The 26028-nt window shown below is 40.1% G+C and overlaps 1 protein-coding gene across 12 annotated transcripts in view; it reads left to right on the forward strand.

Moving 5' to 3' along the window:
- The first annotated feature begins 751 nt into the window (after nt 1–751).
- The window catches only part of PHF21A (PHD finger protein 21A), a 184071-nt gene continuing 158794 nt past the window's right edge, over nt 752–26028 (forward strand). For 5 of the 12 annotated variants that reach the window (XM_081790269.1, XM_081790277.1, XM_081790279.1 and 2 more), the window contains exon 1: nt 753–1306. The gene's annotated coding sequence lies outside the window, so the exon portion shown is untranslated. Of the gene's footprint in view, nt 1307–2135; nt 2537–3046; nt 3537–3570; nt 4348–26028 lie in introns of those variants that run through there. The other 7 variants (XM_081790273.1, XM_081790275.1, XM_081790272.1 and 4 more) reach the window with 6 other exon arrangements.

Raw genomic sequence — 26028 nt, forward strand, 5'->3', positions numbered from 1 at the left:
CCCCCTTAAAACTGCTGTTGCACGGGAGGGAGTTGGGGCCGCTCCGGAGCCCCTTTGCAGCTCCTGCCGGCGGGAGGGGGGGAGTTGGGCTCGGGCCGCGGAGTTGGGGGGGCCGCAGCGGGCTCCGGCCTCGCCTCGGCTGCAGCTACATGGGAGCCGAGCTGCGGCGCTGCACGGGCCCATCATTGCGGCGGCCCCGGAGTTTGGCCGCCGCCGCTCCGTGCTCAGCCCCATCACCGCCGCCGCCGCCGCCGCTGCACTGGAGTTTGGCTGCTGCTGCCCTACTTCACTCTAGTTTAGTTTCACTCACTTTACATCCGGGTTTTTTCCCTAGGCAATGGGGGCCGCAGCACACCCCGTTCCTTAGGCAAAGTGAAATAAATTCGCCGCACCGACACGTCAAGTAGTCCGCCCGCCCGAGCGCCGCCGCGGGCCCCCGCCGCCCCTCCCGCCGCCGCCCCGTCGCCCCCGGGGGGGCCCGTGCGGCCCAGGAGCCGCCGGCGGAGACGCGGGGGCCCGGGCCGGCCGCCGTACAACTCCGCCCGGCGGCCCCCTCCCTCCCCGCCGTGCCCCTCTACCCCGGCGTCTCCTCTCCCCCCCGCCCTCGTCCCCGCTTTCCCAGCCCCAGTCCCTCTCGCCCGGCTCTCGGGAGCGGCGGGGGCGCGCACGGCGGCGGCGGCGGCGGGCCGGCGGGGCCGCGCGGCGGGCTCCCGCGCGGGCGAGTGTGTCTGGGCCTGGGCGGAGGGATCCCCGGGCTGAGGCGGCGGAGGTGCTGCGGCCCGGGGCCGGGTGGTGAATGGGCTGGTGGTGCTCGCTGCTGCTGCTGAGAGGAGGAGGAGGAGGATGAAGAGTTGGGCTTGTTTGTCTCCCACAGTTTCTCTCCTGCTGCTCTGATTCCCCCCCACCCCTATTCCGGCCCGGGGCCTGTGTGTGTCTCTCCTGGAGGAGGAGGAGGATCCAGTTCCTCCCCCCACCCCCTCCTCCCCACCCCCCCTTGCCTGGGGAAGAGGAGGAAAGAAACAGCCCAGAGAGAGAGAGAGGGAGAGAGAGAGAGTGAGTGAGAGAGAGAGAGAGGGAGAGGAGAGGAGGAGGAGGAGGAGGGAGAAGGGAACAACCTACCATCTTAACACACTAATATCTAAAAAGTGCGAGAGGCCCAGAGCAGCAGCAGAAGCAGCAGCAGCAGCTCCAGCTTCTTCCCTCCCTCCCCATGAAGAAGAGTTCCCTCCTCCTCCTCCTCCTGCTTCTCCTGCTCAGAGTTCCTGCCTCCAGCTGCCAGGGGGGACAACCAGCCAGCAGCAGGAGGGTGCAGTATCCCAGCTTTTCCATTCTCTCTTCTCCTCACTCTCCTCTTTTTTTCTTGAGTAGCTCTCTTTCCCCTCCCTCCCCCCTTCCCCCTCTCCCCCTCTCCCTGTCTCTGTCTTGTCTCTGGTGTTTGTCTCTGGGAGGAACTGGGGCTGCCTGCTTGGAGTTTGTTGTGGGGGGGAGGTAGGGGGAGGGGAGGGGTGTGTGGGAGGGAGGAGGGAAAGGGGGGTGTTCTCGTCAGGACCCCTCAGTCAACTTGAGATTTGAGCAATAACTTCCCCTTCGGGGCGCCCCCCTGCGTGCCCTTCCTATTCCTCCCCCCCTAAAAAAAAGACAATGGAAAAACCTTGTCTCCCCCTTCCTTCCCTCTGCCCTCCACCCCTCCCCAGGATAAATTGGAAGTAAGTTTATGAGCAGCCTCGGGAGCCTGGGCGCTGAGTGCTGGGCCGAAGCGGGTGACAGAGGCGGCGCGCCGGGGGTGGCGGGGAGGGGGCGTCACATTGTCCCGGCGGGGGGCCGGGGAGGGGGCCGCCGGCGGGGGCGGGGGGCGCGGAGCCTCGTCCGCCCCCTCGGCTGTCCCTCGGCCCGGGGATGGTCGCCTTGGCTCCTTCATCACCCTGCCCCCCCTCCCCCCCCCCGGGATGCTGTCGGGGGGAAGTTTTTATTATGATTATTTAATTAATTAATTAATTTTTTTTTTTTTTTTTTTTTTTTTGGAAAACCATCTTGTTTGGTGACTGAGGGATCTGGTTAAAAAAAAAAAAAAGCTGCGGCTGCTGACGCTGCCGGGCCCGACTGTGTGTGTGTGTGTGTGTGTGTGTGTGTGTGTGTGTGTGTGTTGGTGCATTTGTCTTGGGTGGCCGGAGCAGCGTTGGGGAAATTCCGCTTATTCTTCTTCTTCTGCAACTTGTTATTCCGGAGAGTCTGCCTGCACCCCTCACCCCGGGGCCGGCCCTCCCGCACTCGCCCCCGCCGCCTGCGGCCGCGGGGCGCCCCCGGGACCCCGCGCGGGCCGGGGCCGGCAGGCCGCTCCGAGAGGGGCCGCGGCCGCCCCTCCCCCGCCCGCGCCCCCGCCGGGGGGAGGGGCGCGCGGAGTGGGACTCTTTCCGTTTGGTCCAGCCCCGTCGTGCACGCAGTTCCCAACACTTCTCGTCATCCTCTCTTTGGTCTCTTTATTCTGCTGAGCGGTGCTGTTAGGATTTCTTTTTTTCCCCTGACCACGTTCTCTATGGTGGGTAGCAGCAAGGTGGCCCTGGTAGGGGAGGGGTTGATACCGAGATTGGGCACCAGGGGAAGAATGTCTCGGTTCAACTTTGTCTGTGGCTTGCGCCCCCGGAGAAGGCCACACGCCGGTTGTAGGGTGCAGATGTGCTGAGAGTGATTTCTAAGTAGTTGAGTTGTTGAGATGAGGGTAGGACTGCTAATGGTAGGCAGGTTTTGTTTTCATTGGTGAATCCGGTGTCATCATATTCAGGGCATATGTTGAAATATTCTTTGTTTAGGTCTTGAAGTAGAGGATCTCACTCTGCACGTCCACATTGTGTTGTTTTTAAATGATGTCTGCAAGTGTGGCTTTCTAGAATTTCAAATGTGAGTTAAGGTCCGGGCGTGTGTGGGCCTCAGCATTGGCCTTGACAGTGAACTTTGTGGCTGTGTTTTGGATTTCAGAGATTTGCCCCATAGCCGGGATGTAAGCTGTACGTTTTTTGTTAATGGTAGGTGTCAGGAATGTAGATGCTTAAGCTGGGGACGTTAAAGGGAGAACATTCCTGTATTAATAATTGATAGCTGAATATTAGAATCAGATTAATTTGGGTTGTGAAAGTTTTTTTTTTTTTTTTTTCTCTTTTTGAAGCAGCTGTGCACTCTAGGAAGGAAGCCTTTTCATAGGCACACTTTATAGGAGTTCTTTAGGGCAGGGAGCTAGAATATCTCCTTTTGGAGAGGATACTCATGAACGTCTCTGGCTTCATCGAGGGCCTGGTAAGGGGACTGAAACTGGGACTAAGACATCTAAGTGTACTTTTCAGTGTTTATGTTGTTTGTTTACATCTGGTGTTGTCTCACATTTGGGCACTAGAAATAAATAGGTCAGTTTTGCTTTTGGTTTTTGAAGAGTAGCCCCCCCCTCCCTTTTTTTTCTTAAGTTTCACAATTTACTTGGTTTCACAGCATTGTAGGAAACTGTTACTACATTTTTACTGGAAATACTATTATTCATTTTGATTTTGGTAAGTTCCTTTCTATTCTTTTTTTCCTGTCTTCACTTGTAAATGGACTCTACGTTGTGGGCTTAACACTAGCTTATTAGGGGCTATTAAAAATGTCTGAAGAATACATTTTAAAATATCAAGACATACTTCTTGATGGAAGGAGGAAATTTTTGTGTGCAGTTATACTCCTGTTTCAAAAAATTTCTGTACTTAAAACTTAAGTAGATAGACAACTATCCTTAAAGGGAGCATAGTAATAGTGCAGAAAATTCTCAAAACACAAACTTCTGGCTAATATGTTAAAAATATTCCAGGTGCTTTTTTTTTTTTTTTATATCAGACTTTTGCTTTTGTTAACATAATGGTATTTGAATATGACTGGCATTGCTTGACTGGCCGTAATAAAGTCTTTTGCTTGAGTGCTTTTGAAGGCTTTTAAAGGTAGTTTGGAGATAATTTTGCAAGCTTTATTTAAGCATGTTGCACTTTGGACTCAGGCAGGTCTTTATGGAACCAGAATAGTGATAGATTAAAAAGAGTCGTACCAATGCCAGATTTTTCTCTTTAAGAGATATAAGTGATGGACCGGGCCCTCTTTCTTTTAGCTTTGAAGGGTTCATCCTTTTCCCCATTCAGTCATCTGGGAGAAGCTGCCTCAGAAATACTCTTCTTCTGCTTACATGAAGAACTCTAAATGCTATCCAGCAGGAGGTGCTACAGCAAGATAGAGCCAATCTCTGAATTCTGAGGGTCTTGCTACTTACTATAGCTCTATTAGCTTCAACTAAGCAGCAGGATTAACACTTTAAAGTTCCAGAAAGAACTTTGAGTAAGTCCATTTAAAAAAGTCCATTAATAAACTGTTTGTTATTTGATACTGAAATGTTTGATTGCTTTTTACCTGCTTACAATATTATGCAAAGTAGCTTTGTTATTGTGGACACACTTACGTACAGAGTGCTCTTAGAATTATTTTGATGATCAGTTAGTTTTGTATTGGTGAGTGGGGTGTTGAACACTTATGTGAAAAAATTACCGTGCACTGGCTATAAACAAAAGAAGTTGGTCTGACTTGGGGCTTTAGGTTTTTGTGTCATCCCTGTAATATTAATACATTTAGGATATTGGGTACTTGAAATTCTGGAAAGGGAGATACTGCATGGAAAAATTTTAATTTCTGTGTTTATGTCTCACATCTATGGACAGTAATCCTAATGGATAAATCTTAGGCACTCACCTTCATAAATACATGTATGTGGTTGATGTCTTTGAGTTGGTCTCCAAAGAGATTCTTGAACTGTAAGTAAAGTTATATCTGTGAGTATAGGTCGTTGCTGATATGTACATTAGTAACAATAACTGCATAAAGGTGAAAGTAGTTTCATAGCATCTACAGCACATGCTCCTTTGAAACTCTATTAGTGTTAGGCGAGTTGATTTATCCCTGGAAATATGCGACGGTGGTAGCTTGCAAAGTTTTATATCAAAGTTTTAGAAAGTTAGTAATGGGTAGAAAATCTGATGAACCTGCTTTGCATTTCGTCGGTTTTCTAGGCATAATACTGTACTTTTTTTCTCAGTAAGATCAAATGAGATAATACATTGTAAAAGTTCTTTGTAAATTATCAGAAGCCATGCAGATGTTGAGATGGGTAACTAATTAATACGTGGACAGAAACTTCTGTCTTTAAAATGTTAACTTTATCCCCATGATTTGGGAAATGAGCACGTTAAAAGTGTACCCCCCAACACTTTCTGATTTTTTTTTTTTAATGCTACTGTGGTTACCAAAAAGCTCTTTGTTAACAGTCTTGAAGCTTTGTTTAAAAACTGCTGTGGAGGCAGTTTCTCATAATTAAAAAATAAAGATCATTTTTCTTTTTGTAGATCCTGTGAGATGTGTATCCTCCATTAAAATTTTCCTTCATTTTTTCATTGATGTGATAGTAGTTGATTTTAGTGAATATTTAAATTCCTGGATTCTTCTATAGACTCTCATTAACACACAGAGTAACAGATGTCACAGTTAAGGTTTTGATTGTTTTGAGGGATTCTGTTAACTTTCTGAAAAATTCGTACTAACTAAAGCCTTCAAGCTTGTTTCAAAGTGAAAAAGAAGTATATCTGTATGTATTAGTATTAGGTACATGTGTATATCATTTTGCCTCTTTTAGAGGGATGCTTGAGGAAATGACTACTCAAATCTAGAGGAGTGCACTGAAATGTTTTTTGCGCAAAAATAACCCCAAAGTTTAAAACTCAGAGCCTTGATTTGTAGCTTTTTTAATAGACTCTGCTCACAAATTTGTACTAAAATAAAATAAAATAGAGATAATTGGGAGTCCTGGTGTTTATGAGCATTTCAAAAGGTTTAGTATCTTAAATTTTAGAAGTGACTGCTCTTTATGAAATAGCCCCTTTAATTAGAAATTAAATATAGAAACTTGTTTCTGTGTGAAGTGAGAAAAACATTTGACTGTTTAGATAAAAATGAAACCTCCCAGGGTAGTATTAACTTTTTTATCCTACGGACAGTGAATGCTTAAATTTGGTTTTTTGTTTTTTTGTTTTTTGTTAAGGAAATACTGAAGTTAGGGTTATGGTAATATGCTTTTAAGTTTTGTATCCTTAGTATTTTATTGCCGAAGTCTTTTGTATTTAATTGCTATTCGAAGGGAGAAAAGGAAGGGATTAAAGTTTTAGGTCTCTCACCTTTGACAGAATTCCTTCATATCTATATTCAGACTTGATTTCTTGAAGTATGTTTGAATCTTCATGTTAATTTGTCCTGGGAAATAATCGTGATTTTTGTTGACTTCTCAGGAACTTTTTGTACATAGGCTTTTCAGTAGGCTCTAAGTATTCTTTAGGAGCATAGCAGTATATTTTGATCACTTTAACTTTAGCAGGTGTGTATTTTTGCTGCTTTGAGATTTTTTTTTTTTAAGGAGGTAATATGCTAATGCTGTTTTAAATTTATTGTAGATAATTACTTCTTAAATAGCATATGTTTTCTTGTTGTGTGTATATGTGGCTTGCTCTTTTTTAGGCTTTCATATAATTCTTATTTGTGTATTAAATTTTTGGAGTTATCTTTTGTGAGAATGCTGAAATAGATGTTTAAGAATAACTTTTGATTTACTTGTCTATCAGTTCAGTGTTAAACTGGGGGTGGTGGTGAACTCTTCCCTTTTCGAGATAATATATGAGGTTCAGTCAACCTTTGGGTTTTCTATAGCAACTTTCTTACACTAGACACTTGTGTGGCAGTTTGAATACCCCTCCATTTCTCTTCCTCCAATACATTGCAAGGCCTCCCCCTGTTTTAAGAAATAAAAAATAGCAGGTCTCTGTTGAAGGAAACTGTTCTTTCCTATATTTTGGAATCATCAATGGAAATGTTTTCAGTTTTTTTAAATAGACAAGTGAATCGGTAATAGGGTGATAGGAAGGGAATGGGGCCTAACAGGTTGGTGATCTAGGCTTTATTTTGACTCTGTGGGCCTAGGGGACAAAAAAGAACTTAAACACAGAAGCCAAAAAGATGGGTTTTGTTTTATTGTTTTGGCTGCATTGAGAATACAAACTGTCAGTACTTGAGGAGAAGGAGCAGCAGAAAGGAATTGATTTTTTTCTGCTGCAGATCCAAGTATTGTTAACCATGTGCATCTCTAAAGCAGCATACTTGCAAATCAGACAGTAGTTGATTCATTCATTCAATTAACAGTCAAACCCTAGACTGTTTTTTTTTTTTTTTAGATTTTTAAATAAGTACCAAAAACTTCAGAATAATGACAATAATTTCCTGATAAAAGTGGGTGATAGTAACCATGGCAACTGCTATCTCTGGCCTTATGGACAGTATGTTGTATTGATGAAGCTTCAGATCCTGTAGTAGCCTGTCACTTTTATGGTGAAATGTAGTAACATGTGTTGCAGGTGATTTTTAGCTGGATTGTGTTAAATTTGTGTGCCAGCTTATCTTTCCTTGTTAGGAATTTCTTGGACTGTATTCCACAGCATGTTTGTGAAGGTGCTGTTGCCTGAAAATAACCCACCACCTGTGTTAGGCCTCCTGATGCAGATTGCACTTAGTTTTTTCCCAGCCTCCTTCCTCAGTCTTGCAGAAAATAAGGATGTGTGTAGAAACTGTAAATACATAAATAATGGCTCAAAGTTACCTGTTTGGGTTTGGACATGTTATTGATAGGCAAAAAAAATCTTTTGTGTTTTCAGAAGAGGTCAGTGGATGAGAGAAATGAGTCTGTACTTGGAATATTTTTTTCCTAAGTGTTCTTTCTGGAAACGTGTATGTGTGTGAAATGAGGGGCTAGGAGTGGAGGGCAAAAATAATTGAGTAAGGACTTGACAAAAGAGAAACTTAAGTATTATTGTTTTTGTGTGTGTGATGGTGTTATGTGTATGTATTACTTTAAGAATATATTTCCTAATGTGCATTATTAGAGTATGGTAAATGTTTTTGTATGAGAATTTTCTGTGAGAAAAATTACATATAAAATATAACTTGAAAAACTGTTAAGAGAAAACCTGATAAAACAATTAAAACTTTTTTGGGGAGGGGGATAGAGAGCTTCGGTACTGATCCAACCAAACTTAAAAAAATGGCTTTGAGTATCATGGTTTAAAAATTTTTTTAATTGTATAAAACCTTTTTTTTCTTTTTAAGCATTTCTTTTATATGCTTATCCTGTATGAGGTTTTTCTAATGTGAAAATGTTGTTCTAAATATTGATACTTTTCCAATATGTACTAAAGAAACTGCCGGAGCAGAGAGCAAACAAGTTAGATCTGAGTTTGACTAGGCCCTGATAATAAGATCTTGTCAAATTGTGCTGGAGATAGTTCAGACTTTCTTGAAACTTACAGTGATAGAATGAAGTGGTTTACTTACTACAAGTCCCAGGATGCATTTCGGGTTTTTGCTTAACTTCGGATTAGAGCATTGCATGCTGGGACCTGTAGTTGATTTAAACAGCACAGAGAACCCTTCCCTCTTGTCTACTCCATTTTATACAAACAGCTTTCCAAGCCTCTAAGAACTTTCTGCTAAGTAAAATTTGATTGCTAATATTGTAATTATCATGGTGCTGTTATTCTAAAGTGAGTCTTCAGAAACACTCTGCTGTTTTAGTTTATCTTGGATTAGTTTGTTGTTGTTTTATCGGCTGCTGTAAGATTTACATGTACAATAACTGATACATGTGTATATGTGTGTGTTTATATATTTAAAACTTAGCAGTTGTAAATTTTTTTGTTGTCTGTGGTGGTGCTAGATCACTTTACAATTACAGCATATAGATTGCTCTTATGGGCATCAGGAGCTTATAATCGTAGGGCCTGATATATGCTGTTCTCTTTTCTTTGAATGGGGCCAGTTATTCAGTGCCCGTGTTTAAGCTCAGAGGTTTTTTATTATTATTATTCTGTCGTAATTGTCAACATCTTGCATCTTAGTATTTATTATTTTTTTTATTTAAAATTGTTTTATATTTATTTCCGTGCACATACAAGTGGGGGAGGGGCAGAGAGAAGGAAAGACAGACTCCCAAGCAGGCTCCACACCATCAGCGCAGAGCCCCACGTGGGGCTCAAACCCACAAACTGCGAGATGAGATCATGACCGGAGCTGAGATCAAGAGCCTGACCCTTAACCGGCTACGCCACCCAGGCACCCCTTGAATCTTAGTATTTTTAAAATGGAAGACAGATTCCTGAAACTTAATGTAGTTTTAGTGTAAATTTACCACTCAAAGATGTAGTCTGAAAGAGAAAAAGGTAAGGTTTCTTTAACAATTTGTTTATATTTTCAGTTGTGAGTTTAAATTCCTATTCTTTTTGTTCTTTAAAGTTCTGATTCTTTTATTAATGAATATCAGTATGTTGTTGCAGGGAGTAAATGTTAAGGTCTGTGAAAGCGCGTGGCACAGTGCCTGGCACATAATAAAGCCTCAGTAAATGTTCAGAAGTAGCAGTAGCAGCAGTAGTAGTGGTGGTTCTTGTTACTAAATAAACATCGTGCTTCCCATTTTCCCCTCTCTTTTGACGTTATTATCTGATTAGAAGCCTAGCCTGTTTCTGATAAGACCTTGAGAGTTTTGTCCTATGGTGATGATGTGGCAATTCCTTAGAAGTTTTTGCTGTACGTAAAATGTCTTTGCACCTCAGTTTCTCCCTAAGTGATACGTGCCTCAAGTCAGACAACCAGCCAGTAGCAGAATTTTGACCAGGATTCAGCTCTTGGTCACTGTACCGCAGCCCTTGGTTGACTTTGGAAAGTTCAAAAAAATAATGAAAATTTCTTCATTCATAATGCGTGCACTGGTAAAATATCCAAAGTAGTTTGATTAAAAGAAAGTAAGACGCTGCAAAAATGTTCCTCACGTCACAGTGTAAGTAACCTTGGAAAAATTCTGTTGTGTTTAGAAGCACGAACCAATCCATCACCACAGTTCACGGTGTTACAGGATTGATGTATTGGAGGCCAGTGAGCAGCCCCGGAAAGAAAATGTAGTTTCAGGTCTGTGGGTTGTACTTAAAATGTTAGGTTCAAAAAAATCATAAGTCTTTACATTCTTTTTCTCTTTTAGGACACTAACTTCTTTTAGGCTCTTGAACTTGTAGGATATTTTTATCTCCATGGCTAGTCTCTTTTAGCTTTTGAGAAGGGAAAGAGACATCTGGGAATATTGTAAAATGTAAGCATAAGTTGTGATGTATGTGCTTTAGTTTGAGGGTATACGGAATCAAGATCGTGTCTTTCTTACCTGCCTGGCCAGAATCTATTCCAGCTTTTTCCAGCTTGAATGTAGTTCATGGGATATTATTGCTGAGCGCTGCTGTGTTTTTAAGGAAGATTCTGCCTTTAGTAGTAATTATTTAAGTACTCGTTTATACAACAAACCAACGCACTATAATAATACTAACCTTTTTTCTCTCATAAATATGAACTGAAATTTGTTAATATTTTGATTCTTTAGATGTGTCAAAAATTTGTGGGATCTGATCGGATATGCTTCCACATTATGAGTGGTTTTATTTATCTTATATTAACTTTTTAAGACCCAACATTAAAATGAAATAAATTTCAGTGGTTACAAAGAAGGGAAATACAAAAGGCTAAGTTTTATAAGGGGTAAAATAATCTCTAGTATTAATTGGCCAATGCAGGAAAGGTCAGATTTGGATGAATTCTCCTTATCTACATTTTCTAATTACACACGTGTAATTTTTGAAATACCAAAGTCGGAAATAAGGAGAGTAAAACTGGGCAGCCGTGAGTAATCCCTGTAGAGTCCTCTGACACACCTACAATATTGAGCACAGTTTTCTGTCTTTTTTTAATGAAATGTCCCAGGCCAGTGGAAGTGAAACAACTGTGATGATGTCAGAGGACTTGGCTTTTGAGACCAGTCCTGTCACTAGCAGTGTGTTCTTGGGAAATTCAGCCTTGCTGGGCTTTAGTTTTCTCTGTGGTACAATGGGGATAATGGTAAAAGCCTGTTTCACTATGCTGTTCAAAGGACCGGGTGAGATAATACTTATGAATGTACTTTATAGACTAAAGTGGTATGTATAAATCGAGTTTTTAATCACTAGTAGGTGCCTGGATTTTAAGATGTTTGTCTATGTTGTGTTAACAATGTTAATATTTTTAAAAAATTTTTCGTATATGAGTTAGAATCATCTGAGTACCCCCCTGTCCATGGCCAACAGACAAGTTCTTAACTTGTTCTAGCATAGTTCTTGATAGTGTGCCACTGATACATTTTGTGTGTGTGTGTGTAATATATATAAATATCATAAATGTACTGGTGTATTGTTATGGTAATAAAAACTTTCAATTATGGGCTTTTATATTTAAAAGTATTTTTATACGTTAATATACAAACTTACACAGATATATGTATTTGTTCTTGGAAAAGTGGCATAAATATAAGACTCTTTGGCAGGTTGTGAACGGCTCTCATACCGTAGGGTTATTTGTTGTCTTAATAACAACAATAATAATAAGGGTTTAACATTTACCGAGTACTTATTATGTATAGTGCTAAGCCTTTTTACATATAGGATCTCATTTAATTGTAATTCTCATAGCAGTATTCTGAGGATTTACTGTTTTACCCTACCCCCATTTTATAGATGAGAAAATGAAGGCCTCCCTGGGATCACATAGGTGTAGCAAATGCTACCACCTGAATTCAAGCCCAGGTTTGAGTCCAGAACCTTTCCTCTTAAGTGTCCGTAATATTGTGTTAAACTATGTAATAATTCCTGTTAAAAACCTAGAAAATGAATTACTAAAGAAGTTTTTAATTTAGTGAAATGGCCACAGCTATGCTATATCATTTTGAGAATGTTTCATGTTGATTTTGGTTGGGTTAGATTATTTTGGGAATAGTGAGCTTTGGAATGGAATGGAAATGAAGGCTTTTGAGATAGTGCCTGTCTTGTTCATCACTGTATGCCAGTTGTGAAGCACAGTGCCTAGCATGGAGTGGGGACGAAGATCTATTTCTTAAGGTTTGAATTTGAGCACTTTGGCATGGTAGGTTATTTCATACATTTTCTGAGTAAGTGCAAATATTTTACATTGGCGATTTTAATTAGTCCTTAGGTAACTGTCAGAGTTTTAGAGGGTTTGACGAGAAATGGCCTTTTAAGACATATTATAAAGGCAGTGCATCTGAGTTAGTCTAACCATATAGTTATTATAAAGTAGAAAATTAAAGTCATCCCATTCTACTTCTAAATTTTCTTGTGTTTTAAATATGTACTATATATATCCATTTCAAAAATAAATAGAATTATACCATGATACCGTCCTGAAGTTTACTCTTTTTCAAGTGGCTATTTAAAAAACTTGTTCTTGAAAATACTGCTCATTAGGAAGTGGGAGTGAGGTAGAAAGGAGAGAGGTAAGGTTTATACATTAAGGTTATAAACCTGCACTCTAGATTGATGGTTACCTATGGGGCAAAAAGCATTTTAAGTTCTTTTTACTTGGGCCTAATGCCTTAGAGATGGTCATTGTTATTTTTAAAACTTTCAAAAACGTTAACCAATTTAAAATGACAACACCATTTTCTGTCCTGTGCAAGTAATTTAGGAGACATCATTTCAGAATTAAGTTCTGCTAGTTTATTCTGGTAGCTACTATTTATAAAGAGATCAATTATGGTTTCACATAACTTTTTTTTTAAACTGGTGGGCTCTCTTCTTGGTTGTTAGGAGACATTCATTCAACATTTACAAATCAGAATAGTGTTTTAAAGCTGAGGAAATAATTTTAATATTTTAATTAATGGAACCTCAAACCAGTACCGCTTAATCGGCACGTAGATAGGTATCCTGCATGGGAATTAGTTATGGTACTCTCATCTTTATGTGAAGAGTGTTGGCTGACCTTACTCCCATTCCCATCCCTACTCACTTAACCACTACCAAATGTTACACTGAAAACCCCCCATTTTAAAAAAAAATTTTTTTTTAATGTTTATTTATTTTTGAGACAGAGACAGAGCATGAACAGGGGAGGGCAGAGAGAGAGGGAGACACAGAATCTGAAACAGGCTCCAGGCTCTGAGCTGTCAGCACAAAGCCCTACGCGGGGCTCGAACTCACGGACCGTGAGATCATGGCCTGAGCTGAAGTCGGACGCTTAACCGATCAAGCCACCCAGGCGCCCCTAAAAAACCCCCCATTTTTTAAAGCAACAAAAGAAGGAAAAGAAAAATTATCCGAGTGCCATTTGTTTTTCCGGCATTGTGTAAAGTAAGACATAGGCAAGGCCTTATAATCTACATTAAGGCTTTGAGAGTTTTATCTTGGTGTTAAGGTTATTAGTCATAATTCACCTTTGTAATTTTTAAATTAAAAAAATTTTCTTTCATAGGTAATAAACTTTTCCTTATTAAAAAAAAAAAGGCCTTCCTAGTTCTAGAATGCACTCCTTGTGTCTGAGGTGCCTTAATGCTTCTTTAGACTCATATTTAGTAGTGCTGAAGCTTGGCTTTAAAATCCAAGAATTGGATCTGCTAGGACATAGCAGTTTACTTTATTTATTTTTAATTTGTTTTTAAGTTTTATTTTATTTGAGAGAGACCGAGACGGTGCAAGTGGGGGGGGGGGGCAGAGAGAGGGAGAGAGAGAATCTTAAGCAGGCTCCTCACTATCAGCTCAGAGCCTGATGTGGCCCTCGAACCCACAAAACTATGAGATCATGACCTGAGCCCATACCAAGAGCTGGATGATAAACCGACTGAGCCACCCAGGTGTCCTGGGCAGTTTATTTAAACTACAGTATAGTCAGTTTTAGCAAGCTAGTTCAAGAGTTTTCTCATCGGTAGCATTCATATGTGCTTTTCACTTTGTGTGGCTCGGAGCATGCCCTCGAAAGTATTTTATTATTTCTCAAAATAGTCTTATAACTGTACAGAAGGCTCAGTTCATGTCATGGATGGTCAAACTGAGGCAGAGACAAGAATGTGAGTAAGTTAATGGCAGAGCCTAATTTTCCTCTCTTTCTTTTGGCCTTTGTAGCCTCTTGTCTCCAAACTTTAAAAAATTATGACTACCAGTAAATGTATATTTGTATGTAATTTTCTGAATTACTGTTTTATGTATGTTATAAAACATACGGGAAAGCTGCAATTTAAAAAAGGCTGATACTGGGGCGCCTGGGTGGCTCTGTCAGTTGAGCATTCGGCTCAGGTCATGATCCCAGGGTGGTGGGATTGAGCCCAGTGTCGGGCTCTGCTATGATCTGAGCAGGGAGCCTGTTTAGGGATACCTCTCTCTCCTCCCTCTACTCCCTCCCTCCCTCCCTCCCTCCCTCCCTCTGCCCCTCTCCCCATGCTGGAGTATGCTTTCTCTCTGTCTCAAAGAAAAAAAGTTAAAAAAAAAATATAAATATAAGTTGTAATAATTCCTTCCATGGCCCCCTTCCATGTGCAGGGTGTGGGTGCACCCACTTGGTGACTAGTGCTCCATTCTTCCGCAGAAGAGGCAGCCATGGGAACACCTGGAGGACAGTTGGCACAAGGTGTGGGGCTTTTAAGTTGGAGTGATCTTTTGCAGCTTTTTAATTTTAAAGAAACAGCCTTTCTTTCTGAGAAAGGCCGAAAGATTGAGAGTAAAGACCTTGGGAGAGGTGAGCTTAAGAGACAGAAATATAAGCCTTATTTGTTTTCTTCTAGTTGACCAAAGGGAAGAGGCTGCCCACCCTGACAGCTCTTACTCCCACTATAGAGATGGCAGTGCCTTTTTCTGTTGTTGTTAGGCAGTTTATAGAACGCAGGATAGCTTGGTAAGCGTCTTCTCTGTGCCTGATATGACGTAACATTGTGGAGTATGCAGCATGCATGTTAAGTACAAGTGGTTGTATTTGGCTTGTTGCTGCAGCATTTTTGAGGATGTCATAAAAAGCAGTTCTCGTTCGGTGGAGTTGGATACGTGCAAATTATTGAAATCCTCATTTCATGAAGACCAAACTTTGTCACTTGGATTATTCTATTTAGTATTTGTTTATTTCTCTCCTCTCCTTCCCCCCACCCCGCTACCAGTACTTCAGAGCAGAAATCTTTTTCTGAAAGGAACAGATGCTGTTAACTTATCAGGACCTGATACTAAAAAGCCTACAAAAATCTTTGTGCTGCTTATTTTCTTTATTTAATCTATATGCAAAGCATATTGTAATTATTGCTGTTAGAGGGTTTTAAACTGATGGTTCCCCACCCTTTTTGTGCACAGGGGAGATAGATTAGGAATGCCAAATGGACAAGTTGGTATAAAGAAATAATGACCACTGAAATAAAACAGGAGTTCAAATAAAAAGCAAACCACATACAAATGTAGAATGAAAATATCTTTTAGTAAAATGTTAGCATGCTGTACTTGGAACAGATGCCACATTAATTCAAAAGAGAGCCCAGAAAATGTGGCAACTTTACGATGTCAATGGAGGGAGCTGCATAGTTCCTTTTCTCATTGTGTCAAGTTCTCAGTACCTCTAGGTCCAGTCCTGTTCTTCTGTATTTATTTGTTTTTACCCATAACTTGTTAGTATACCAATATTAAATCCATGCTCATTTTTACTTATGTAATTAAACACATTGTCATAGTAGTAGATATTAGGGTGAAAAGCCCAGTAACTTGTAATGCAACAGCAGTGATTTTTGTTTTAAATATGTGTATGAAAATATTCAGAATCTGAGGTAAAAATGGATTTATCGCTCACCTTTCAAGGCACATTTATGATAATAAGATAGTCTTAAGAATTGAGACTTTCAAAGAGGGCTAGGCTTTTTTTTTTTTTTTTTTTTTGAGGCCCATCCTTTTTTGAATGTAGAATTTGGACAAGTTACAAAACTATGAGAATTTTGCATTTTTTTTCTCATTTAAATTTGTAGTTATCATTGGACATTTGTTATGATTTTTAAGTAGCTTAGATTCATTCATTCCTTTTGTGGTGTTTTTTATGGTGTTTGGGAAGAAGAAGAAAGGGTATTGGAAGGGTACTACTATACACACTTGGATACTTCCAGAGTGACATTCATTTTATAGGAGATTGCACTGGGACATCTCTGAATTGCCTGTTCCTTGCAGTGCATGGTTAGCGTGGGTCTGAGTGTGGAGAGAGATGGGCTAGGGGCTCTTAACCAGATTTACAGTGTGCCACTTCCTGAGCAGTGCAATGATCTAATCACTAGGGGCGTATCCTTTGTGCCTATAAAGAAGTCTGGTGTGCATGCTTAGAAGAGTACTGCTACTTTTCTCTTAATTAGTCAAAGCACGAAGGCTTACAATTTAGTAATTTTGTTGGAAAGGTTAGAAGTTTTGTTTTCATGCCATTCGGGTGAAGGGACGTTTTTAGCATGGAAGTAAATGAAGATCACTGGTCAAGTATCAGGTAGACACAGTTAGCATGGGTTCAAATCCTGGCTTTGCCACTTTACAGTAGCTCTGTGATAATGGTCAAATCACTTCACCCTCTGTGCCTCTGCCTCTCTTTCTTCATAAGTAAAACATGAATAATTAATAGTGCTCATAGCTCGAGAGGCCGTTAGGAGGAATTGGTAAGTTAATGTACAAACTACGATAAGTTCTTGACACATAGTGGTACTAAATAAATGGTAACTGTTGTTAGGTATTAGAACTTAACCTTAATTCCCAACTCCTTTCTTCGCTTCTCAAGGCCTCAGACAAATGTTGCATAGTGGGAAAAGAGCCTGAGCTTTGTGGTCTGACCCCTGGGTTGGAATCTCTGTACAACCGCTTAAAGTTGAGTGTGTGACCTTAGACTGATTATTTATGTTCCCTTCAACAAAGATGTCTCTTATACGAGCACTGTGCTGTTCATTTGGACTTCAGTTTCTTCATCTGCAATGTGGGAATGATAGTACCAACCTTCTAGGATTGATGTGAAGATAAAATGAGGAAATCTTAAGACACTTGATAAGCAATAGCTGCTGTTAGCAGTGTTATGGTTATAGTCCCACTAGAAGATTATGGGGAAAGAGTAAATATGGAGGGCTTAGCTGGAAAGGAGGGTTTTTTTTTCCCTGAAATGTCATGGTGAGAAGAGGTATGGATGGGAAAAGTGTATCTAATGAGTTCTTGTCTGTGAAAGTTCCGGGAGAAATAGAAAATATGTGGGAATATGTCAGTTTTAACAGACTTTAAAAAAATATCTCAGGGCACTTTATGCTTACTAAAAGACTTAGTGATATAAGCCTTTTTTTTTTTTGCATCAACATAGTAATGTGGTTTACAATATGTCACTTAGCATGGAGTCAGTAGTAGACTAGGCATTATAACTCAAAAGTCTAAAGTCCTAATCAGCTGGTAAGTCCACTGGGTCGGCTGCTCAGGATAAATTATGTGTTTAACCCTTGAGAACACAGGCTTGGGTGGGATAACTAAGGGAAACAATTGTAGAGGCACACACACGCTCTCTAGTAACGATGGACATCATTTATTTGCCTTCTGATTTTGGGCATTTTGCCTTTGTGAAATTTCCTCTCATCTGGTGCCTGGTCTTTTCTTATGGTAATTGTTATTTTCTTTCTATATTTAATTGTCATATGTTACCTATATTGAGCCTAGAAACTGGGCCTAAGAATAAGCTGATCATAAGAAAAGCAACTCTTCAGGGGCGCCTGGGTGGCGCAGTCGGTTAAGTGTCCGACTTCGGCCAGGTCACGATCTCGCGGTCCGTGAGTTCGAGCCCCGCGTCAGGCTCTGGGCTGATGGCTCGGAGCCTGGAGCCTGTTTCCGATTCTGTGTCTCCCTCTCTCTCTGCCCCTCCCCCGTTCATGCTCTGTCTCTCTCTGTCCCAAAAATAAAAATAAAAAAACGTTGAAAAAAAAAAATAAAAAAAAAAAAAAAAAAAAAAAAAAGAAAAGCAACTCTTTAAGTTTCTTCCTTACAGTGATCTTAGAATTAAGATGTTTTTTGGTAAAGTAGTTGAGTTTTTAATGTGTCCATTAGTGTGTGTGTGTGTGTGTGTGTATCTATCTGGTAAGTGAAATTAGTAATTGAGGGAGGGGGAATGATCATTAGTGTGAAATAGAATTAATTTTATTCATTCACTACGAATTCGGATCTGAAACTTTTTGATCTTTGATCTGTAGAGTTTTTTCCCTAGGATTCAACAAATGTATTTTTAACAGCTTATCACAACACACTGAATATGGCATGTGTTACCACCGATGAGCATTTGACTTAAAGTAGAATAATAGCTTCCATTAACTTTTTGTTCTTATTTACTCAACTGTACCAGTTCATAAAGGCCTAGTAGGTGGGTAGAAGCATTTACTAGATTTTATTTTGTCTGTGTTCCTAAAACAATGTTTCTGCTTTCTGAGCAGAAATTCCAACAAGTTTGTTTTGATAAAGTGCGGTACTTACCGTATGGTTTTCTTTCAATTAAAAAAAAAAATGTAATGTTACTTTACAGTTGCTAGAGTGGTCAGTAAGTGAAGCCTTGTAGTTCTAGAATTAGCATAGTATATGCACAGTATTACATTTTATTCATGTAGGGCTTATAAAAGTTGGCTTCTCTTGGGTGAATGGAATTTTAGAAAGTTTAGAAGTGTATTTCATCTTAATGAATGCAGGAGTTAGAAGTAGACCCTATGAGGTCTTTGGGGTTGATTTAAAGAATTGCACAGTTTTGAAAATCAGTCTGTCTCTACCCGATTTGTAAAAGGTGGGCCACTGCTGCCCGGGCTGAACTGTTAGACTTACGTGGAAACCTGCCTGGTTCAGGGGTGCGTTAACTGTGTTATAGAGAGGTGCACATCTATTACGCATACTCCCTCTGTTGCCTTTCGTTTCCCCTTTTCTTTACTGTCTCTTTGCCATCTCTTCTCTGTGTACGCTATCCCGTCTGCTGTTGATCAGTCCCTCCAAAGCCACCACCATCTTATTCTGTCTCTCTTAAAAACAAAACGAAATGCTATCGTAATGATTAGTTTTTAAATGTTTTTATTAAATTTTTAAAAAATATTTATTTTTGAGAGAGAGACAGAGACAGAGCGTAAGCAGGGGTGGGTGTCAAGAGGGAGAAACAGAATCTGAAGCAGGCTCCAGGCTCTGAGAGCAGTCAGCACAGAGCTCGACAAGGGGCTCGAACCCATGGACCACGAGATGATGATCTGAGCCGAAGTCGGACGCTTAACCGTCTGAGCCACCCAGCTGTCCCTAGAATTTCTTTCTTTAGTCTGTAAAGTACAAAATGTGGCTGTGATGCCTTGTTTTTAGGCATTGTTGGCATTTCATTAGTTGGTAGTTGCAAATAGACCTTTTCCAGATTTCTCCTAGTGGTTTTGAACTGTTAACTGGATTGTTTTGGTAAGAAAAGTAAAACTTGGAAATTAGCTGTGGTTAAATGTTAATGGCTATATTGGATTTAAATTCAGTAGCTTCTAAGATCTATCCAAGGCATTTCATCCGTTGCATAGTTATACATACTGAAAAACATATTTGAGAAAAGAGTTTTCACTTTGTAGGATTTTTAAAAACCTCTTTTCATGGAAATTTAAAAACATATGCAAAAGCATAGTGAATAATATTAGCAAACCCCACATACCTCTTAACCCAACTTCAACAGTTATCATTTTGCCAATGTTTACAGTGTGTGAAACATAACAAGGAAAGTAATTTTATGTTTTTAAAACATGCAGTACAAGTAGATCTGTTGGTATACTGGAAAAAAATGTGTGTGAGAATGTTAACTCTTTTCATACATTGTAAATTTAATACTGGTAACCACACTTTAGGATAATACTGCTTTCATAATTTGTCTTTGAACTTATTAAAGACATCAGCCACTACTGCTAGAAAGACTTTAGTTTTCTTACCCCTTCTGTCTTTAGAAACTCTGGATTATTAGTTTTGAATTTACTATCCTTGTTAGTTTCATTTTATTTTATGTACACTTGCCTGTTGGCAACTTTTGTATGGGCTACCAGTAATGGTCTTTTCTAGAATATGTAGGGCAACTTAAAGTTGGAAATTACAAAATCTTGTTCTCAGCATTTTATCCTTTGAACGTTCTATTTCTGTGTCACCTGGTTCTATTTCATCTGCGTGTATGTATCAATTGACTAAGGAATACATGTTATTACTTGTTAAAATAGTTTGTTGAAGAGGGAATTTTGATTATCTGCTATCCCTGGACCTGATAACAGTGATTAGGAACTTAAGTTATTTGCTCCCTCGTTCGCTTCTCTTTGGAGTAGTAAGTTGTGCCTGTGCCTGCAGTTGTGGGGCCTGCTCATTTCTAGTCACTGCAAGGTGATGGTAGCCTTATTTCTGAATTTCCTTGCTTTTATTAGTTTAAATTAGACCCATAGGAGTAATTATTCTACCCCAATGCATGAGGAAGCATAGTCATTGGGTGTTGTGCATCTAAACCCGCATGCAGTGCATTGAAAAGGTATCTTCAATGTTATGATGCTGTCTGGCATATTTAGTTTAGTGCAAGGAGTGTACGTATTTAATAGGACCTGTAATAAGCTTCCTTTATACCAAAGATATATTTTTAAAAATTATACCTAAAGACGACTTTATAGTATTCCCCAGTAGAGTTCATCTAGAGCAGCAAAATCTTTCTAAAATAAAACTTATTCCTTTAACCGGTATTCATTTAAGTGGGTTTCTCTGTACTTGGTTTCCATGGAAATAGCGAATAGCTAACGTTATTTATAAGGTGAAAGTAAAATAGGGTGCCTAATGGGACCCCATGCTGCTCTGATGAAGAGACTTAGGAAAAAAATCCATGCTCATGGGATTTTTTTTTTTTAACAAGGTTAATGGAAGCCCTGATTTCAGTCTTCTGTAACAGAACATATTTTTGGTTTTAAAGGCTAGCATTAATATCAAGCAAACTTCTTTTTTTTCTTTTGGTGTATATTGCTTTCACTTTCAACTTTTAGGACCACTTACTTATCAGCATGATTGAGGCTTTATGCTTCAGACTCGTGCTTCTTTGTGGTTTTTGTTTCAAAAGTTAAAATCTCCAGCATATTGTAGCTTTTTCAGTTTCTCATTGACATTTCAAAACGCAGATAAAAAGCTAAATGTTCATTAATGATAGCAGTGATGATAAAGAATCAATATGTTGGACTACATAGGTTTTTTTTCTTTTTTCTTTTTTTACTATGAGTGTTTGGAACCATTTTTAGTTTTCAGGCCTTAAGTCAGGGTTCTCTTTTATTTGTGTTGTGGAGCTAAACCTGTGTAGAGAGAAAAGATTCTCATTTTCTTTTGGGGTTAAAAACGGGGCAAATCTTAATTTCTCTCTCTCTTTTTTTTTTTTTTTAAAAAAAGGATTGTTGCCAAAGCATTTTAATTGAAATGAATGTTAATTCTTTCAGTCTTTGAATGTGGATTTGGAGTAAACCTTTCCTTTTTCCTCATTTCTTCGGTGAGGCCTACTCTTAGTTTTCTAGGCCTACAGCAAAGCCTTGCATCTCTTAAACCCCTTCAAGTGAAAGAATATCATTCTCTTTGTGTTTGTGTTTGTGATTGGGGTGTGTGTGTGTGTGTGTATGTGTGTATGTGTGTATGTGTGTGCGTGTGTGTGTGTGCGTGTCACTAATTTTTCTATAGCCTGAAAGGCACCTGCTCATTTTCCAGCCTGGTGAGTACAGCACTGCTATATTGAGAAGTGAGGCAGTATGGAACACAATAAGGTGCAATAATTTTTATTTAGTTAGTTTTGGTCGTCCTTGGCAGCTTGTGATTGTTATCCGTTTGTCTGGAAGTACTCTGTGATTATTCCTGGCTAACAGTGCAGCAGGAGTTTTCTTCTGTGTTTCAAAAGCAAGGGTTGTAGTGTACTTAGGGCTCCATCAGGGGAGGAGTTTTTGTTTTGTTTGTGTGTGTGTGTTTCTGGCTATAGTTGGATTTACTGTGCTCTAATTTTTAAAAATTTGGCTGTTGAATTTTTGCAAGAGGTATTTTGTCCCCAGCAATTCACTAGTTTCTTCTGTGCATGTTGGTTGGTGCTATTTTATAAAATTTCCTCAGTGTGTCAGTTGTTTTAGTTTAGCCTTTTCCTGTATATTTTTAAAGTCAGGTGTTTACTGGTGACCTTCCTTAATGACTTCTGTCTGAATTATCTTTGTGCTTTCGAGACATAGGAATTTGGGTCTATTATCCCATTTCTGGGAGAACAAGTCCCAGTAGTTGCAGTTAGTGCAGTAGGAAGGGTTTTCACAGATGCAGTGCTGGGCATTGATCCTCCTCCTTGGTGCTTATGGTTTACACCCAGAACTCCCATTAGTGTTAATAGGAGACACTTGCTTAAATCCCTGTACACCAGCATAAACCCAAACTCCTTCGTAACGCCTTATAGATAGCTGAGTTGTTTTTTTGTTGTCAATGGCAAGAGTTTTGGTCCTGGGGTTAACTGATTATTAAGATAAGAGTTTGAGTTATCTTGGGATATGGGTGATTTACTAAGTCTGATCTGTAATTAAGAAGTTTATGTTATGATTAGACTCCAAAAACATTTACAGCTTTGTGAGCTGTGGAAGCTTGTGAATAAGGATTTTTGTACTTTATAGCATGATGAAGCAAGATTTCTTCTTCCCATTTATTTCTTCTAGTACTTCTCAGCTACAAAATAAATGATTCTACAGGTTTTTATACAAATTGCAAGAGGACTTGGTAAAAGTTGTGTTTTTATTTGTGAGCCTTCCCACAATTACTCTCTGACCTCTTAAGTCTTTTGTCAGCTAATGTTGCTCACATTTTCAAGCATATAGAAGCTAATAACGTGCACTTTCTTAGAGGTTGGACATTGCAATCACTGGTCAAGTATTAGGAAATCACTGTTTACTGTGCCTATATGTGAACTGTGGATTTTTATTACTTTCATTTATTTATGCACGGTATAATGGAAGGATTCCTAGATTGAGAGCAGTAAATCTGGGTTTTAGGCTGGGATTTGCCTCCTGCTATCTTTGTAGCTTTTGGCTAGTCATCTAGACTTCTTGGATTGCTGTTCCCCTGTGGAATGAAGGAATGGTTTTGGTACTCTGGGGTGTCCATTCTAGCTGTAGGCTATTTGAAGGCCTACTTTCCTAGGTACTAAAGGAAATAGAGGACTAGAAGGCAACGATACCTAATCCTGGCTGCCCATCAGACTCTTCTGGGGGAAGTTAAAAAAAATACAGCTATCTGAGCTCTAAGTCAGACTACATGAATTCAGAATCATTAAGGGTAGAGCCTGTGAATTTATGTATTTTTTGAAATTTTAGAGTTATCCTGATCAAGGTTTGAGAATGACTTATACAAGGCATTAATTCTAGTCTGCTTTGTGTGTGTGTGTGTGTGTGTGTGTGTGTGTGTGTGTAGTCAGGGAAATAAGACCTGTAAGTTACAATGTGAGACCGTATGTGGTTAAATTTTAAGATGAATGTGAGTGATGATAAACTATCTGGGAATTCAAAGAGAGGAATCGCTGGGATTTGGGATGGTTATAGGGAAGGTCTCCATTTATCACTGAGTCTTTATCTGGACCTGAATGACTGCCTGAGATTTGGCTAGGTGGAGAGAAGGTGAAAAGGGTGTTGTTGGTAGAAGAAAGAACATCCTCACAGAAGTTTGGGGAGAGGAACAATTCTGATGACAGTTGTAGTGTTTATTTTATTATTCTACTCCTGGAACTGCTGTATATTTCCTAAACATTTTGAAAGAGTATACCATGAAGATATTTGATAGAAGAGAGTGTTCCAGTCACAGGAAAAAGCAAGTGGAAGAGCCTTGAGAAGGGAACTTGTTTGGAGTTTCTGAAGTACAAAAAAGAGGTCAGAATGGCTGGAGCAGATTAAGCAGTGGGGAGAGGGGAAGAGATGGGGTCTGAGAGTAGCAGAGGCCCAAATCACTTTGAGTCTTGTGGGCCATTACAAAATTTTTTAAAATGTTTTTTTAAAATTTATTTTTGAAAGAGAGAGAGCATGCACGTGTGCAAATGGGGGAGGAGCAGAGAGAGAAGGGGACAGAGGATCTCAAGCAGGCTCTGTGCTGACAGCAGAGAGCCTGATGCGGGGCTTGAACTCCTGAACCATGAGATCATGACCTGTGCTGAAGTTCGATGCTTAACCTACTGAGCCACCCAGGTGCCCCTCTTGTGGGCTATTTTAAAGGACTTACGCTTTTTTTTCTGAGTATGATGGGAAGCCACTGGAGGATTTTGAATAGAGGAGTGACCAAATCTGTCTTGGATTTTGAAGAGGCACTCTGGGGGCGCCTGGGTGGCTCAGTCGGTTGAGCGGCCGACTTCGGCTCAGGTCATGATCTCGCGGTCCGTGAGTTCGAGCCCCGCGTCGGGCTCTGTGCTGACAGCTCGGAGCCTGGAGCCTGTTTCGGATTCTGTGTCTCCTTCTCTCTCTGACCCTCCCCATTCATGCTCTGTCTCTCTCTGTCCCAAAAATAAATAAAACTTGAAGAGGCACTCTGGCTGCTGAGAGAATAGACTGTGGCAAGACAAAGATGGAATTGGAGAAGGAGGTTAGGAGGCTATTGTAATAATCTAGGTTAAAGGTGATGGTGGCTTGGACCAATGAAGTTGTAGTGGAGGTGACACAAGTGGTCAAAGTCTGTGTATTGTTCAGGTAGAGGCAAGATGTTTGGCTGTTAGATTGGATATAGGATGTGGAAAAAAGAGAAGTCAACCATGACTTTAAGGTTTTGACCTGAACGGATAGGTAGTCCAGAATTTAGTTTTGAACTTGCTGAGCTTGAGAAACCTATTTGACAAGTGTTGAGTGGGCATTCGGGTGTATGAGTTTGGAATTCAGGGGAAAGGTCTGAGCTGGAGATAAAAATTTGGGAGTCGCCAGTGTACAGGTCCTTTTATAGCCATGAGAGTGGGTGAGATTACCTAACAGGAAGAGTTCCAAAAACTGAGCCCTGGGGCAGTTCAACATTTTGAGGTCTTGAGAGATGAGAACGAACCAGCATGAGAAATCCAGAAGAGTGGCCAGAGAGATTAGGAGGAAATCAAGATCAAGTGGTGTGAACATAGAAGTGAGGGATGAGACTTTTCTGTTGGCTGTAGCAATGGGGAGGTCATTGGTGATCTTAACGAGAATGGAGGGCAAAGCCCTAATGGAGTGAGTTCAATGGAGGATGAGAGGGGAGGAACTAGAGACAATGAGTATGGTTAAGTCTTTCTGGGAGTTTTGCTATAAATGGGCGCATAGACATGGGGCGGTAACTAGAGAAGGATATGGAGTCAAGGGAGACTTTTTTTTTTTTTTTTTTTTTTAAGATGGACGAAACAGAATGATCCTAATGAGGGGGAAATTGATGCTTCTTGAGACTGAGGGGAGAAGTGCTAGAGACATGTCCATGAGAGTAAGATTAAGAGGGATGGGGGGACACAGGGATGATTATGACATCGAGACCTAACGGACTAAATCTCATTAAGCAGGATTCTGTTTTTCCTTTTGAGTACTTACTTGCATTTTAATTTATTTCAAACTTACTATGCTTTCTGTTGGAAGTTAGGAAGGGCAGATAAAAAGCAGTAAAACTTATTGTATATAAAATCAGTGTATCAGCTTGGTGTAGTAGAGGAGAAGAGATTGAATCTTCTGTGTAAGGTGACATTTTAAAGTGTCTTTGAATGACAATTATCTGTGCTATTCTAGTCCCTTATCAAAATTTATGATTGAGCACAGACTATAAACTTAATTGTTCAAACTTGTAGTGGGGTGAATTTTAGCCTAATTTAAAACGATCTAATGTTAAACCTTTTTTCTGTAGAATTTGTTTATATTTTTCATATACAAAGGTTTTAGATATTTTTACAAAAGGTACTTAAGTTGTTATTAATCATCTCTGATTTATTGATGATATTTTAAATTTTACAACCATATTAGAAATCTGAATGATTCATTTCTTTACCAGCTCTAATTAAAGCAGCTACCTGTGCAGTTCTGGAGAGGTGAACCATCTCCAGTTTGCAAAAAAT

Source organism: Panthera onca, chromosome D1, assembly GCF_046562875.1.
Source record: "Panthera onca isolate mPanOnc1 chromosome D1, mPanOnc1 haplotype 2, whole genome shotgun sequence".
In the NCBI taxonomy this organism is placed as follows: Eukaryota; Metazoa; Chordata; class Mammalia; order Carnivora; family Felidae; genus Panthera; species Panthera onca.